Here is a 12608-nt window from a genome sequence, read left to right on the forward strand (position 1 = left end):
CCTCTTGCTCAGGGCCACCGCCTTTGTCATGATCGTGGCGAATGCCTGCCGTTGATCCGACGGCGAGCTGTATATGTTTAAAAGGAAGACACTGCTCTTAAGCCAATTGTTAGGGATAATTTCGACCATAATGATTTCCGCCCTAGTTTTGCCAACTGGTAATTTGTGTACTTGAAAGGAGCATTTCCGTGCGACCAAGGGTGCTAAACCTCGCCTTCCTTCCTCCCGTATCGATACCACCCGGCATCCCGGGAAGGTGGGCGCGTCATCGAGAGCGTCTTGTAAAAGAATTACGTGCGGTTTGACCGCCTGTGCCGAAACGAATTGCTGCAGCGGAGCTTTGCGCCGTTGGAAACTGGCACAGTTCCACTGCCACACAACCAACTTATTTGGATTGACCGCCATGGTGATTGCCTTGGATTGGCCATTCCACCGTCTTGTTGACGGGGACGGTGCTTGCGGGTAAAGGTGCCCGACGGGGCTCCCTCGAAGGCTGTCTTGCCGTAGCTAACGCGGCCTGTGCACTTTCCAGGGACGCCACCCTTTTAAGGAGGGCAGTCACGCTTTCAGCGAGCTGCTGAATTGCCCGCTGCATGCTTTCTGTCTTTGTTATTGGACTCGGTCTCCATAGAGTAAGCGTCCCCCTCTGGGGGCGCGGCCCTACGTTTACCCGAGCGCGCCTGTGGCTCCCCTGAGGGGGGCACCTGTTGCTTCTCGACTTGCGAGGGGTACGACTTACGGAAAGACTCAAAGTCGGCCCTCATCTGCTGCATTTCTGCTTTGAGTCGAGTGTTCTCTTGCATGAGTTGAGCGACTCTGGGAGGAAAGGGAAATTACGGAAGCATACTTGCAGTGCCGTGGTTTTAAAGCGCACCCGCGATAGAGAACGGAAGGAGATGTAAACATGCGTGGCTATGGTACGCACGCGAAAAACTGCCTTAATAAATTTAGAGACTTGAGAAAAAGTTTCGTTAGCAACCGATAACATGGCAATCAGCACTCGAATACGACGAGAGAAATAAGTACCCATAAATCCAAAGACAGTAGAATTTCCGCACTCCACCCCAGTGGGAATGCGGCTACCGCGGTGGGGATCGAACCCACGACCTCGAGCTACGCAGCGCAACGCCATAGCCCCTCAGCTATACAGCGGCGGATTGGTAATAGGTGGAATCCCCACTTTTCTGTTTACCGACAATCCATGGCTACCCGTGGATCATTTAGTCAGGTTAGTGGAATGAGTAAACGAACGATGTTGGAGTGCCCGAGCACTTCGTTATAAAGAAGTTCGACTTTACGAATAATCGAAATATCACTCATTGACTACAAGTTTAAATGCGGCAAGCAGTAAACGTTCTAGATATTGAGCCAGAAAACTTTCTCTTAGGGCGAAAGAGGTTCGTACGAATTGCGAAAAAGGGGCTAACATCTGTAACGGCTCGACAGCGGGAAATGAAAAGATTGACAAACTTGGAAAGAAGTGTATTCGCTTTGTTTGGCAGTTGTCATGCAAAAAAAAGCACGCGTTTCTCCACTCCCGCACGTCGTGCCCTGCTTGAGCTGAATATTTGATGGGCATTAACGGTCCGGTCTGGGGTCGTTCTCCCCAGGGTAATTGCAAGGCAAAGCTTTCGCTTGTGATTAACCCGCTCACTTTAACGAGGCCTCGACATACGCAAACCGCGGAGCATGCAGATAAGTGGAAATTGAGCTCGTGGGTTCAGTAAGCTTTTCCCTGTTCGCTACCACAAAGAAACAAAGATGAGTTGAAAGAAACTTTCCTGATATTGCGTTCTGTACTGAAATAATCTAACCAGCCAGCATACATTTCATTCATTTCGCTCATGTGAACGTGCTGCCTTCATGAAAAACATGTAAAATAGGAGACGCCGTTTCACCTTAAGGTCGCCGCTCATTTCTATGAACAGGATCCGGAGTATCTCTTCACGTTACAAGCAAGAGTCAGGAATGTTCGCTCTGTGTGCCGCTAACTATCTCAGGTTTAGATCTCACCATAGGGTTTTTATGCGCAAAGCTCACTGGAAGTGATGAGTGCTTTATAACTATGAGTTCTTGCAGCTATATCACTGACTCTTCCTTCGAATGTCGTTTGTGGTCAAGATTCACGATGTCCCGCTCGGGCGAGAGCGGCTAAAAAGCATAACTGAGACTGCAGAGCAGGGCGTAAATCAATCTCGGGCAAAGTTAACCTGCTTCTGGCTTGACAAAAAAAAAGCCCCATCGTCTTATGTTCAGAAGATATAAACACACATCGTAAACGTTCTTTGTTCATGAAAATAATAAACTAAAGATGGCTTGAGAAAGCGGTTCATATCCATTCTTTCTAACTGCTGCTTGCAGGACTTAGTGGTTATGTTTTCCCTGTGGTACTAATGAAAGTGCTAAATACAGAGATCAATGAACATGTTTTTCATCCTTGAACAAACAGAATTAGGCCACTAAAAATAATCTCTCCCAGTTGTCCGCCCCAAGACAGCGACGAATTGCCTTCTGCCGAGCTTCCGCGACTTACCAAAGGAATGTGCGACTAACGCCCATCCTTATCGTGCCACACATAGTTGGCGGCGCTCTCTTCATCTTCATGCGCCTTTCGCCTTTTCACGCAGAGGTGCTGCGTTGCGGCGCGGCATGCGTGACTGCTGTTCTGGACGAAAGTCACAAGAGATGGCGCCCGTCGCGGGACACTCAAGGTGGCAGCGATAAACTTCCGGCGCTCCAGAGCACCCTAATGGTGCCATTAAGGAAGCGAACGCCACATAGCATTGAGGCTTCGCGGAGGCGTTCGCGCTGGTTGCGAATGACAGCCCCACCCGTAGCACGCTCCCGATTGAAGCGCGATGGGAAGCAGGTGACCTTTTAGTTTTTTGCCGTCGTTGGTTTGCATTGACGTTTGTAGCCAACGCAATTGACACGGCCATTGGGTGGTCGTCGATTCTATGTTATAAACACATTGTGATATGCAAAGGTGTTAAGAACATTGGAATGTCCACAAAAGGGAAGCGAGCACTATATTATGAGCGCCTCCTTGACGTATTAAGGGCGTCAATCCATCACAGGCGGCGCGTTCATTTTTGATTTTCTGATGATGTTGCTCAAATATACATAGGCGGAAATCAGTTTAATATAAATACCGATTATAACTGACACCACCTAATAACGTAAGAGCGAACTTATGGTGGACCGTCAAATGCACCCGCCGAAGACAGCCAGCCCTATTACGAAAATACATTGGAAATGCCTACATTTAGAAGTCCCAGACGTTCATATACGAGCACAATGCTAGAAAGAAAAGCTCATTCCTGGCCAGCATGTAAACAATAGCGTGCATCTAGTTATAATTTGGAAACTGCATACAGAAGCATCGCAGCAGCCATGTCACAAAAGTGTGGGCTCTCTCAACAGCGCACAGCAAGAACATGGCTTGCCATATAGTTAGAGCACATTTCAAATACGCTTCTCTTTGGTGAGTAACGAAGTAACGCAGTAATCTTGTAAAATAAATTTGTTTGTCTCAAAAGCGCCACCAAAAATCGTAAAGTCATCGCAGTTTTTCGAGGCAAGGTTGCTATCGCAACAACGCGCCTTAAAGATAACATGTGCCTTTCTTTCTATGTCTTTTTTTTTTGCGCGCGATCGGCATTTTACGTTGCGGCTAGGACAGTTAGCTTCAGATTCATTGCCATTTCGCTGAGTCCTTTATGGGCCGTGGTGTAAGTCAGGTTCATTGTCTTCGTCTTTTCGTTTTATTCTTGTTTTCGGGTTCGGGCGGCATAATTTTAACGAAAACATCAGAGAGCACCTTCTTGTTGCTCAATCAAGGGGTGGTAATAGCATATCTACATGTAATCTTTACTGCGTGTTATTTCGAGCACCCTATTTCCGCTAAGATCAATATTGGAGTACGATTCACCGCACGATAGATAGACATAGACATAACAAGCTGTGTGATGGTAAACATAAGTTCGTAAGTGTACAGCAGTCTGCCAGATCAGCTGTGTCGTGGTTTAAAATTCTCATTGATAATGTGTTAGTTTCCCTTTATCCTTTCACTCTTGGACATTTGTGTGGTAACCTTCCAATTATGTCACGCAGTCACACTCATTTCATTTTCATGAACTTCGGCTAGCTTCCCCTAAGGGAAGATAAGGATATCAAAGAATTATATAGAGAATTATCAGTGAGTAATGCTCGCCAAAGAAAGAGGACCACGCAGTGCTCTCCAAATTTGTAGGCTAAGCTCAACGACACGAAGAAAGCGGCACGGTGCTTTGCACGCCTCCATCGCTCTGCACAATTTAGGGGACTGCTGTTTTCTACAACTAGACGTCTGTCACAGTTTATGCGTAGATAAGTGACATAAAGTTATACAGTCACACTCTTCATTACTGCAACATCACAGGGCGGATATCAAGTCGGCCTGGCGTGCGTGTTAAGATTCAGTAAGTGATTTATGGGGCATAATGTTCCAAAACAGAAGAACAGCTATGGGAAACGCCACAGTAGAGTGATCTGGACTAATGTTTACCATCTGTGGTTCTAACGTGCACCCCGTGTCCAGCATCGAAGCGTTTTTGCATAGCGCCCGTTTTAAATGCGCCTGCCAGGGTCGAGAATGGAACAGACGTGCCACTTGCTGCTGTGCAGCAAAATGATCTAATCAACGAGCCACTGCGTCGGGTGCATGCGGGATAAGATTTTGGCCATTGTCAAAGTGCGAAAGGTACGCTCCATCGTGTACGCAGCGAAGTTAGCAGTAGATAATGTTCTCGAATCGCAGGCTCAAATATAAGGCTCACCGTATCTGTGAACTTTTTGTAAAAGAATGGTAAATCAGTAAACCATATAATGAACTCTCGACACCTACGGTGGAGGGAGCCGGAAAACTGTAACTGCCACCATGAAGACGACCTTTATACTATCTGGCAATGGAATTGTCGCGGAAACAGTATAAAAAGATCCCACTTACATCAACACCTCATTAATGAGGAACATCCTGATGTCATAATGCTACAGGAGCCACACTGTAAGGCCAAATTATCTGGGTACATACCGTATTTTCGCAATTCTAAGCACCCCCCGATTCTAAGCACCCCCCTCTATTTTCGCGAGAAAATTGGGAAAAAAGTTTGAATGCGAATCTAAGCACCCCTCTATTTATTAGGAAGAGCGCGTAGCCTAGGCCGCCGAGCGCGCTTGCTAACTCTGTCATCGAGCCGGAGCCGTCGGTGTCCCGAGGTGGCACGGCGTCCGCGGACTGTACAGCCGGACTGTGCGGCTGTACGGCGAAAGCTGCAGAAAGCGTACCCATCAACCATTCCAAAGTGGATTTCGGACGCTTGGAAGCGGGTCCAAGTGTACGTTGTGGACAAATCATTTAAGTGCTCGATCACAAACCACTTCGACGGAATGGAAGACGACCTGCTGTGGGATACCGAGAGCGGTGGTTCAAGCGGTGCGACGAACTCGAGTGGCAGTGATAGTGACTGAGCATCCGACACGAGCGGTGGGTTCACACTCTGCACCAATTTCTCTTTTGAATGTTTGCAAAATGTCATTTCTCGCACCCGTCTCGTCGTGATGTCGCTGCGAAAAGAGGGAGGGGGGTCATTCTAGATTTTTCGAATCTAAGCACCCCCCCCCCCCCTCACTTTGGGCATCGCGATCGTGAAAAAAAGGGGGTGCTTAGAATCGAGTAAATACGTATCCTTCTGTAGTGCCGACAGGGAGACGAGAGCTGTCAGCACTCTAGTCAAATGTGCCTACGCGGTCGTTCAGCATGATACAGGCATTGCGGATGTAGACAATATATTAATCCCCGAGTTAATACCTACCAGAAAAAATAATCAAAGTCTATTTCTCCTTAATTTTTATAGTAACCCAAGGAACAAACGTCCCAATTTCCGATTACTTCTGCGCAAGACTCTCCCTATCACAGAAGGCAGAGCCTTAGTGATTGGGGGGGGATTTCAATGCTCAACACACGGCATGCGGATACAAATTTGAAAACCCCTAAGGCTAGACGCACAACAGGAGGTTCTTACCTTCATCACAGACCCGTCAACACCTACGAGGCGGGGGTCTAGTGTTAGTGTGGACACTACGCCAGATCTCACCTTTACAAAGAACACTAGGGATGCGAAATAGATCAACACCCAACATGATCAGGGCAGCGATCACAACATCCTCGAAATCTCCGTTAAAGCAGGGCCACGCAAATCTAAGGGCAAACAACTCAAAATTGTAGACTGGAACAAACTCAGGCAAATTCACAAGAAGAATGATAATACTATCCCCGACATCGTGGACTGGAGCCTGCAGCTTAATCAGGATGTTAACGCAGCCACACAAGTAATCCCCCAGGATGCGCAAATAGAACAGGCAGACAGTAAACTCCTAGATATGTGGGAAGCTAAAGAAGGTCCCTTGAGGAGATGGAGAACTCAGAGACACAACAGGAGGCTCCGACGCAGGCTGGCCCGGCTTAACAGAGATATAGAAGCATACGTACAACAGCTCTGTAACCAACCATTGGAATCAACATGAACCAATATGGATAATCAATTAGGATTGTCGAGAACGTGGAACTTCCTCAGGCACCTTTTGAATCCTGAGGAAAGTAAAGCCACGTACAGACAAAACATAAACAAAATCTTACATGCATATGACAAAACTGAAGCAGCGTTTATCAATGAGATAGCCGCAACGTATTTATCTCGGGCAAAGCCAAAAATTCACCCAGATTACACAGGCACCAAAAACAGACAATTAGACGAAGAGATTAGCGAGGGGGAATTAAGAGCAGCTCTACGAAAGCTTAACACTATATCCGCGCCGGGACTGGACGGAATAACAAACAAGACGATCCGAAATCTGGCTGACGCCTCTCTAGAACAACTTACCAAGGCTATGAACGAATGCTGGCAATCCAGTACAATACCACAACAATGGAAAACAGCCCACATTATTCTAAAACGTAAACCAGGCAAGCGGCTACAGTTGGAGAACCTGAGACCCATTTCACTCACGTCCTGTGTGGGCAAACTCATGGAGTTGTCCTAACGAGACTGACCAACTATCTCGAGGATAACGACGTTCTCCCCCCTACAGTGTTAGGCTTCCGGAGAAATTTGTCCACATTGGATGCAATGCTCCAATTCAAGCATCAAATTATAGATAGCACAAGTCAGAACACCAAATCTATCCTAGGATTGGACCTAAAGAAAGCGTTTGACAACGTTACCCACGAAACAATACTAAACAGAGTAAATGAGCTAGGCCTAGGCCAGCGAGTATACAATTATAAACGAGACTTCCTTACTAACAGAAAGGCACACATTAAGATAGGAGACCTTAAATCCGAAGAACTACAGATCAGAAGTGCCAATCACCGATGCTGTTTAACCTGGCTCTTATCGGATTACCATCAAAGCTACAGGAAATCGATGGTCTCAATCATACCATCTATGCAGACGGTATCACCCTCTGAATGAGCGATGGCAACGATGGACAGGTTGAAAACACAGTACAACGTGCAATAGAAGCAGTTGAACAATACCTAGCAGAAACCGGACTTGCGTGTTCGGCAGAGAAATCAGAGCCGTTCATTAATGTACTATCGCGACGTGGCCGAAAACCACGCAACTACGAGGAACGAAACAATCAGCAAATTCACATAACTACGGCATATGGTACGCCCGTACCCAAGGTTGACAAGATCAGAGTATTGGGCGTCATCATTGAAAGTAACGGCTACAATGGAGAAACCATACGCAAATTGGACAATATAATATCTCAAATCATGCGGCTACTTAACGAATGGCCAACACAGTCGAATGAAAGAAGGCGATCTGCTTAAACTAGTCCAAGCGTTCGCAATAAGCAGAATAGTATACGTGGCATCGTACGTACGACGGTACTCGTCAGAAAAATACAAATTAGACTGCTTAATCAGAAAAATCTACAAGCGAGCAACCGGATTCTCCATCACCACCAGCAACGATAGACTACTACAGCTAGGTCCCCACAATACACTGGATGAGCTAATCGAGGCACAACGAATAGCACAATACGAACGCCTGTCCAAAACTAAAACAGGTAGGCAAATATTGCATCGCGTAGCTATAAGGTATCATACCCAACATAGCGTCAAAGTAGATATGCCCAGACACATCAGAGACATGATAACCATCCCTCCAATACCCAAGAATATGCATCCTACTCATCATCAGGGTAGACGGGAAAGCAGAGCACGCAATATAGAGAAGAAATTCGGTAACAGCAAGGACACCACATTTTTAGACGCAGCTAAATACAGACAAAAGCGCGCCTACACAGCAGTGGTGATAAATTACGATGGAAATGCATGACGAGCGCAACAGTCAACACACTACACGCACAAACCGCAGAGGAAATAGTTATGGCACTAGCCATAGCACAAACATGTGCACAAGCGGGCATAATCATCAGTGATTCCCAGACGGCCATACGAAACTTCGTCAACAGTCGAAACTCCCCAGAGGCACTACGACTCCTAAAATTAGCGAATAACCGCGACAAAAGTGTCGATCTCATCTGGACACCCATTCACACCCTACCAGACGGTAGCAATGAGGCAGCGCACCGCATGGCTTGAGAGCTTACGGACCGAGCCTCGGTTAGCGCCGCCTCACCGACTACCGATGAGTGGGAGATCAAATGACCAGATTTCACGAAATTACACTACACCATAGATTGCAGAGGCGTACATTCCCGCCGCCGCACCCAAAATTAAGCAAAAACCAGTCTGTCGAATGGCGGCAGTTACAGACCAGATCCTATCCGAGTCGAGCTATTATGCACCTAATACACCCAGATTTATACACGACGGACAAGTGCAGACATTGCGACTCTAGAGCCATCCTGGAGAATATCCTATGGGAATGTACAGCTGTAATACAGGATAACGGTGATGCAGCCTCAAACAGCGACAGCCTCCGCGCGCGCTGGGAGTCTGCGTTGCTCAGCTCAGACCTGCAGCACCAACTCTGGGCCGTCCAGCGAGCCAAGAAAGCCGCCAAGGGCCAACAACCCTTGGCCGAAACCTAGGCGGGGTCCAGGCCCACCCCACCAAATCGCAGGGCACTGAATAAAGTTATTTGAATTAATGAATGAAGAATGGTGCTCGTGCACTTGCCAACCAGGATAAACTGCGATAAGATGTTCAAGCTGCCGGCGAATTACAAAGTTAGTAAGTAAAACAGTCACTCAGTGCGAAAAGCTTGGTGAACTTAAGTCCTCTTACGGTTCACTATGTGCGGCAATAGATGGAAGGGATGGCAAACGCCTGAGACACGACGCGCCTAATCGTCACACTCGTCAACATGAAAAGACTTCTCCATCAGGTGTGTGCGACGGGATATGCACCAGTGCACAGCCTACTCTCCTTTGTCCTACGTTCAACCTTTCTACGCCAAAGAGTCGTTTCCCTCCATGTGCCTTTGTTTGGCTTGAACCGACTTGACCTAAGTTCAACCTTTCTAAGCCAAAGAACGGTTTGTCTCCGTGTTCCTCTATGTGGGTTGACCCGACGTGTCCGGGCAAGGCCTCCTACCGGGGCGAAAAAGAGAACGAGGTTGCCTGGATGGTGGAGGGTATAAGAAAGCCAGCGAGATGCCACATGGAGACACATCTCTGCTTTCGCTTGCAGGAGCACGCACGCCGAACGCTTCTGTATTTTTTGTCTTGGAGCGCACTGTTCACCTGCAACGACGTATTACACTTCTGTTATTGTGGTTACATCACCTCGTATTCCCTGCCGAACCCTCTCCGATGGTCGACCTGGTTCGAGCTCCAAGTAGACGCCAAAACCCCGTCCTCATAACAACTGGTGACAGCCGTAACAGTCCTCATTTGATATATCCAGTCAGGACATAAATGTGCTAAGCTGTTCAGGCAAGCTGCCCAGGCAAGGTGTCGGGCAAGTTCAGTGAGAACTTGTCGATGAGAAACAGCTGTAGGCAGAAAAGTGAGCAGATTGATTGTGACAGGTCGTATGCATTACGAAGCTGTATACTGAGAATTAGTTGCTGCTGTCGGCCTTGCGGCCATAACAATGCGGGTAGCAAAAGCGAGGTCTCACGGCTATCTGCACTCCGACCTGAAGGCGTGAGGCGCACTGCTTTGACATCCCTGAAATGGTAAGCTATCAGTGCTACCCTATCCATCCACGTAGGAAGCATGCCTGAGCGTTAAGTGTGCTGCAAGTAAACTATACTGGATTATAGGCGGTTTGTAGCGATTGCGCAGCCGTGCACGCAATTCTAATGATAGTTACTGTCCCATGGGTGTCGTAAGAAATTTCTGCGGATAACGGATAGTTTTATTTCGTTTCAACAGACAAGACAGCTGCCAGTCCGAAATTTTAGTTATTGAACAGAACACTAGAAGTATCACGAAACATTTCAAGGAAAGTGGAGCGTATAGCCAAGATGAATGACTCGCTGTGGTAGTTTCACGAAGAAAATTATTGAACCTATGTCCACTCTCATGAACACAAAAAAGTTTAGAAGCAATTCTTATAGAGGCGCTTTTGAGTTGCATCAGAGCATGGAAGGCCCCGAACTCGCAGACGGGTGAGCAAATTTTAAATGTAAAGGTCAGAGTGACGGCCGCAGCATGCTGGCAATTAAAGAACTGCTGGCACACTGATGTATGACCCTGTCGGCTTAAAGTTAATTAAGTTTAAAGGTCAGTATGAATTGATACACAGCACTTTGAGCACGAAAAGCTAAGAGGCATCAGGGAAGTCTGCGCTGGTTCTCTTTCTCCCCGTTCTTTTTTTCACGTAAACTGGATTCAGTAAAATCCAATTTTTCGAAAGAAAAAAACGATAGCCAGGATCGTATGTATATTTTGCTCACGAGATGCTTCCATTAAGTAAATCAGAAGTGATACGTATCATTCCATTTGCCATTCTTTTTCTTCAGTTTAGCTCTATTTTTATCATTTGCAACGCTGACGGCTTATGCTATATTGATATCGTCAGCAAGGTGCCACTCCAGCCGATTATCGAACGGTAAAAAACTGCTTAGTATTATTATTATAGTTAAATTATTCTTTGCGTAATACAAGACACTTTGAGCTAGGCAGTTAGGTTCCTGTGTCGATTTGTTTCAGGCCCCCTGAACAAAAAGTGTCTAAGAACCAGTGCTATTTTCTTTTTACAGAAAGATATAAACGACACATCCCGTTGCTTCACAATTTGTCTTATGTAGTCGCAGTCTGTTACTGCACACCCGACTTCCCCTCCGTCCTATTACCTGAAGAATAGCGCGTATAGGCAAATAGACGCCGGCTAACCATTCTGTTTCCCAATAAAAGCTTTCTCTTTATCTCTCTATCTCGACGCACAAAGATCGTTCTGATCTTCCTTTTCAGACTTGTTCACACTGTCTTCAATGGTTCGGAACTACTGCATGGATTTCTACTTGCAATTCCGCGAATACCAACAAGGATATGAAGCCCTTTTTACACGATATCACGAGGCTACAATAAGAATTCAATCGAACGCATTCAGAAAACATATGATGACCAAGGTGAGCATACTGTCTTCGACGGTTAATTTTACTCATTTTTTTATCCAACATTCATCCGTACTGTGGACTGCGACGGTGTCTTAGAAATGACAATTCAGCATAGGCCGGCGTGCTCTCCATTCTGGTTTCTCGAATGCTTCTTTAGGGTGATTGCTGCACCGGGTGCTTCACCGAACACTTTCAAATTTTTTTTTAAATTGTCTGTGGCACGTAGCACAATTCTAGTCCATTTCATGAGCTGGTGTACTCGAAGAGGTGGACATTACTTGCACAAAAAATTATCCTTATATCCTTCACAACCGACGCTAATGTATAGGCCTCAGCCATAAATATATTTGTTTCCGGGTGCAGTACACCGGTTTCTGAGAAGGATGAACTGACGGCTGCATAAGACACCCCGGCATGAGACATAATCGTTTGTGTAAAACTCTGTGCACGAGTACTTGGACTGGACCTCTAGAAAATGCTTTCTAATATGTGCCCCTGGCGCGTGTTTAGTGACCTCTACAAACGGTGTGTCACCCTGTATGAGCTGCCCCTGCCATGGCGGTAACAGCTTCGCTGGAGTCATAGGACAATGCTCAAGCAGTGGAACGCCCATTTCTTCACTAAGGTTTCTCACACGATAAAGAGAACGGCGTTCTCGCTGCAGGTCGGTTATGTAAGAGTGTGGCCGCGGTCATATCTTATTGTTGAATAAGAAGGATGTTCAATCTTCACGTGTACTCTAAGAAAATATGTAAAACTGGTGTATGATCGCTGCAGATGGCGTAACCACTCATTCGAATCTGAGCAGAGGCTCTGGATCGGATTTGTCCTGAAAGCACCGGTCGCGAGTCGGATACCCAGATGGTGAACGGGGTCTAGGATTTTTAATGCACTCGGCGTTGCGGAATGATAAATTATAGCTCCATAATTGAGGCGAGAGCGGACAAGACTGTTATACAAGTTCAGCAGATACTTTCGATTACTGCCCCATGTTGCACACGAGAGAAGTTTTAAACGGTTCATTGT

This window comes from Dermacentor andersoni, chromosome 1 (genome assembly GCF_023375885.2).
Source record: "Dermacentor andersoni chromosome 1, qqDerAnde1_hic_scaffold, whole genome shotgun sequence".
Classification (NCBI taxonomy): domain Eukaryota; kingdom Metazoa; phylum Arthropoda; class Arachnida; order Ixodida; family Ixodidae; genus Dermacentor; species Dermacentor andersoni.